Source organism: Salvelinus fontinalis, chromosome 39 (assembly GCF_029448725.1).
Source record: "Salvelinus fontinalis isolate EN_2023a chromosome 39, ASM2944872v1, whole genome shotgun sequence".
NCBI classification, from domain to species: domain Eukaryota; kingdom Metazoa; phylum Chordata; class Actinopteri; order Salmoniformes; family Salmonidae; genus Salvelinus; species Salvelinus fontinalis.
Genome location: NC_074703.1, coordinates 12,228,875 through 12,234,482, shown reverse-complemented (window position 1 = coordinate 12,234,482; position 5,608 = coordinate 12,228,875).

The following is a 5,608-nucleotide window of genomic DNA, read 5'->3' as shown; positions in this document are numbered from 1 at the left end:
TGGGTGGGGTAGTCCTATACGTACTATGGGTACATTATGAGGAGTTTTTTTAGTAGTCTCAGACATGCGGGTTTCCTCCCACAATATTGTTACCAAACCAATGTAGGTCTACCATTTCCGAGATCAGTTTTTGAGCGACTTTGTAGGACGGGCAACTTTGTTATGCCCACATAAATACTGTCTGAATTATTGACTGTATATATATATATATATATATATATATATATATATATATATATATATATAACAACAGCATTCTTTAGGCCCGTATTGTAATATGAAACTGTTTCCAGTTTCCATATGCAATGAATGATTCTCATTGGGAAATGTTATTATTGCATTTGCTGGTTATTAATAGGTCTGTGATTCTCAACCAGGGGGGCTCTGGGGGGCATCAAAGAGTTTAGGGGTCTTGAAAAGGCAGTGATATAACGAACAAAATGAACATAACAGTAGGAAGGCCAAAATAAATCACATTTAATTGAACAATCGTTTGACATCCATACATATATTGTGCACTTTCATGTCTTGAGAAACCCGCACACTGCTCTTGCTAGTATCACTACGGTTTATTAAGTATGTATCGGCCTCAAGGCTTGCGTTAGAGCTTTTTCAAAAAAATTAAAAAGCTCTTACGAAGGCCTAGAAGCCGATACGTAAAGCTTAATAAAGAGCATTGATACTAGCAAGAGCAGTGTGCGGGTTGCTTCTTTTTCTCATCTTATTCAACTGTTACCATGCACCTGTAACAAAGATAGCTCAGATGTGCGAGGGCCTTTTGAATTTTATATCTTGAGTGTTGACAATGAATATCGAGCACATCTTGTTAACTTTTCTGTTCCCAATCAAATTCCCTGTCAGATACTTTTTAAAATAAAAAAATCACCTTTATTTAACCAGATAGGCCAGTTGAGAACAAGTTCTCATTTACAACTGCGACCTGGCCTAGATAAAGCTGTAACGATGTTCCTCCTCCTCTCCATTTTCGGAGAAGGAGGAGTATTGAGGGAACCAAGGCGCAGCGGATTGTGAAGACATAATGATTTATTGAAGACACGACAAAATAACAAACACGACGTAGACAGAAAACGAACTATACTTGAAAATGATACAAAATAACAAAACGAAAGTAGACAGACCTGAACGACGAACTTACATACAACGTGAAGAACGAAATGAACAGGAACAGACTACATGAAATGAACAAACCGTATACAGTCCCGTATGGTGCAAACATTGACACGGACACAGGAGACAACCACCCACAAACAAACACTGTGAACCGCCTACCTAAATATGACTCTCAATTAGAGGAACGCCAAACACCTGCCTCCAATTGAGAGCCATACCAGGCAACCCTAAACCAACATAGAAACAGACAACATAGAATGCCCACCCAAACTCACGTCCTGACCAACTAACACACAAAACTAAACAGAAAACAGGTCAGGAACGTGACAGTACCCCCCCCACAAGGTGCGAACTCCGGACGCACCAGCACAAAGTCTAGGGGAGGGTCTGGGTGGGCATCTAACCACGGTGGTGGCTCAGGCTCCGGGCGCGGTTCCCACCCCACCATAATCCATCCTAACTTCCTCCCACAAAGAATGTCCACCCTCTTTCTTCCCCCACACAATTCTCTTAATAATATATTAAATAAAGATAACACCAGGACAGAGAGATAAATCAAGATAGAGGGATAGATAAGACTATAGAGATAGATGAAGATAGAGGGAGATTAGGATAGAGGGGCAACTCCGGACTGAAAGGCAGCTCCGGACAGAGAGACAGCTCTGGACTGATGGGCAGTTCTGGGTATCCAGCCTTTTCAGGCTGAAGGGCAGCTCATGGCTGACTGACGACTCTCGATGCTCATGGCTGGCTGACGGCTCTCGACGCTCATGGCAGGCTGACGGCTCTCGACGCTCATGGCAGGCTGACGGCTCTCGACGCTCATGGCAGGCTGACGGCTCTCGACGCTCATGGCAGGCTGACGGCTCTCGACGCTCATGGCAGGCTGACGGCTCTCGACGCTCATGGCAGGCTGACGGCTCACGACGCTCATGGCGCTCTGACGGCTCTGGCTGCTCATGGCTCACTGACGGCTCTGGCTGCACATGGCTCTTTGACGGCTCTGGCTGCTCATGGCGCTCTGACGGCTCTGGCAGATCCTGTCTGGTTGGCGGCTCTGGCAGATCCTGTCTGGTTGGCGGCTCTGGCAGATCCTGTCTGGTTGGCGGCTCTGGCAGATCCTGTCTGGTTGGCGGCTCTGGCAGATCCTGTCTGGTTGGCGGCTCTGGCAGATCCTGTCTGGTTGGCGGCTCTGGCAGATCCTGTCTGGTTGGCGGCTCTGGCAGATCCTGTCTGGTTGGCGGCTCTGGCAGATCCTGTCTGGTTGGCGGCTCTGGCAGATCCTGTCTGGTTGGCGGCTCTGGCAGATCCTGTCTGGCTGACGGCTCTAGCGGCTCCTGTCTGGCTGATGGCTCTAGCGGCTCCTGTCTGGCTGACGGCTCTGTAGGCTCATGGCAGACGGGCGGCTTTGCAGGCTCATGGCAGACGGGCGGCTTTGCAGGCTCCTGGCAGACGGATGGCTCAGATGGCGCTGGGGAGACGGATGGCTCAGATGGCGCTGGGGAGACGGATGGCTCAGATGGCGCTGGGGAGACGGATGGCTCAGATGGCGCTGGGGAGACGGATGGCTCTGGCCGGATATGGCGCACTGTAGACCTGGTGCGTGGTGCCGGAACTGGAGGCACCGTGCTAATGATAAGCACCTTCCTACTAGTGCGGGGAGCAGGGACAGGGCACACTGTATCCTCAAAGCCTACTCTACCCCTGATGCGTGGTACCGGCACTGGTGACGCCGGGCTGAGGACAAGCACATCAGGATTAGTAGGGGGAGAATATATAGTGTGTACAGGGCTCTGGAGACGCACTGGTAGCTTAGTGCGTGGGGCCGGAACTGGAGGCACCGGGCTAGATGCACGCACTACAGGGAGAGTGCGTGGAGGAGGAACAGGGCTCTGGAAATGCACTGGTAGCCTAGTGCGTAATGTAGGCACTGTAGGTACTAGGCTGGGGCGGGGAGGTGGCGCCGGAAATACCGGACCGTGCAGGCGTACTGGCTCTCTTGAGCATTGAGCCTGCCCAACCTTACCTGGTTGAATGCTCCCGGTCGCCCTGCCAGTGCGGCAAGGTGGAATAGCCCGCACTGGGCTATGCAGGCGAACCGGGGAAACCATGCGTAAGGCAGGTGCCATGTATGCCGGCCCGAGGAGACGCACTGGAGACCAGACGCGTTGAGCCGGCCTCATGACACCTGGCTCAATGCCCAATCTAGCCCTACCAGTGCGGGGAGGTGGAATAACCCGCACTGGGCTATGCACACGTACAGGAGACACCGTGCGCTCTACTGCGTAACACGGTGTCTGCCCGTACTCCCGCTCTCCACGGTTAGCCTGGGAAGTGGGCGCAGGTCTCCTACCTGCCCTTGGCCCACAACCCCTTAGCCCCCCCCCAAGAATTTTTTGGGAATTACTCACGGGCTTTTCGGGCTTCCGTGCAAGACGCGTCCCCTCATAACTCCGGTTCTTCACTCCAGTAGCCTCTGCTCTCCTCAGTGCCTCCACCTGTTCCCATGGGAGGCGATCCCTTCCAGCCAGGATCTCCTCCCATGTGTAGCAACCTTTACCGTCCAATACATCGTCCCAAGTCCATTCCTCCTTCTTGCGCTGTCCCTTACTCCGTTTAACCCGCTGCTTGGCTCTGGATTGGTGGGTGGTTCTGTAACGATGTTCCTCCTCCTCTCCATTTTCGGAGAAGGAGGAGTATTGAGGGAACCAAGGCGCAGCGGATTGTGAAGACATAATGATTTATTGAAGACACGACAAAATAACAAACACGACGTAGACAGAAAACGAACTATACTTGAAAATGATACAAAATAACAAAACGAAAGTAGACAGACCTGAACGACGAACTTACATACAACGTGAAGAACGAAATGAACAGGAACAGACTACATGAAATGAACAAACCGTATACAGTCCCGTATGGTGCAAACATTGACACGGACACAGGAGACAACCACCCACAAACAAACACTGTGAACCGCCTACCTAAATATGACTCTCAATTAGAGGAACGCCAAACACCTGCCTCCAATTGAGAGCCATACCAGGCAACCCTAAACCAACATAGAAACAGACAACATAGAATGCCCACCCAAACTCACGTCCTGACCAACTAACACACAAAACTAAACAGAAAACAGGTCAGGAACGTGACAAAAGCAAAGCAGTGCAACAAAAACAACAACACAGAGTTACACATGGGATAAACAAGCGTACAGTCAATATAACACAATAGAAAAATATATTTACAGTGTGTGCAAATTAAGTAAGATTAGGAAGGTTAAGCAATAAATAGGCCATAGTGGCGAATTAATTACAATTTAGCATTAACACTGGAGTGATAGATGTGCAGATGATGATGTGCTAGTAGGGATACTGGGGTGCAAAATAGCAAAAATAAATAACAATATGGGGATGGGGTAGTTGGGTGGGCTATTTACAGATGGGCTGTGTACAGGTGCAGTGATCGCTAAGCTGTTCCATATGTTGTTCCATATTAGATAGACCTACTGTTCTCCACCATACGGTTTCCCATTAGATAAGTTCCATATCACAGTGTTCGCAGATACTTTTCTTTCCCATCTTTGCTTCCTATCAGATACTGATACCCCATCAGATAGGTTTGTGTCAACTGTTCCTTATACTGTTCCCCATCATAATAGTGCCCTGACAAATACTGTTATAACCTTTCTTATCAGAATACAGAGTATTGCCATGATGACAAATTGAAATGAAAGCAAATACATTATTTTTGAAATACATTATTTATACGATTAAATGAAAAATATTTAATATTGAACGCGTCATATGCTGCACATCGATTGTGCAAATTTTCAACAGCAGGGATCATCAGCTAGATTCAGCCATGGGCCAATTTTTTATTGAGTGGATGGTCTGGGGGGCGTAACATAATAAAAATATATTTGTGGACTTCAAATTGACCACAAGAAGCCTAAACAGATATAATATTTGACTAAAACAGAATAATTTCAAACCTTGATTACATTTGGGAACATTTGGGTGCCGTCTTTCGGATGGGACATTAAAACTGGAGTTTAGACTCTGTGGTCATTCAAAATCTCATGAAGTTTATTGTAAGAGTAGGGGTTTTCACCCCGGTGTCATGGCTAAATTCCCAACCTGGCCACATTCCATCATGACCGCCTAATCACCCCCCTCATTCCTAATTGGCATACATCACTCCTCACCTCTCCACCTGATAGCTGATGTGTGGTGAACGTTCTGACACAAAAATGGTTGCTTAGTCGGTAGAAAAGTGCTATATAAACCCAATAAATTGATATATTTTGGTATACAATCACATACGTGGCGGCAGGTAGCCTAGTGGTTAGAGCGTTGGGCCAGTCACGAAAAGTTGCTGGATCGTATCCCGGAGCTGACAAGGTAAAAATCTGTCGTGCTGCCTCGGAACAAAGCAGTTAGCCCACTGTTTTCCGGTAATCCGTCATTGTAAA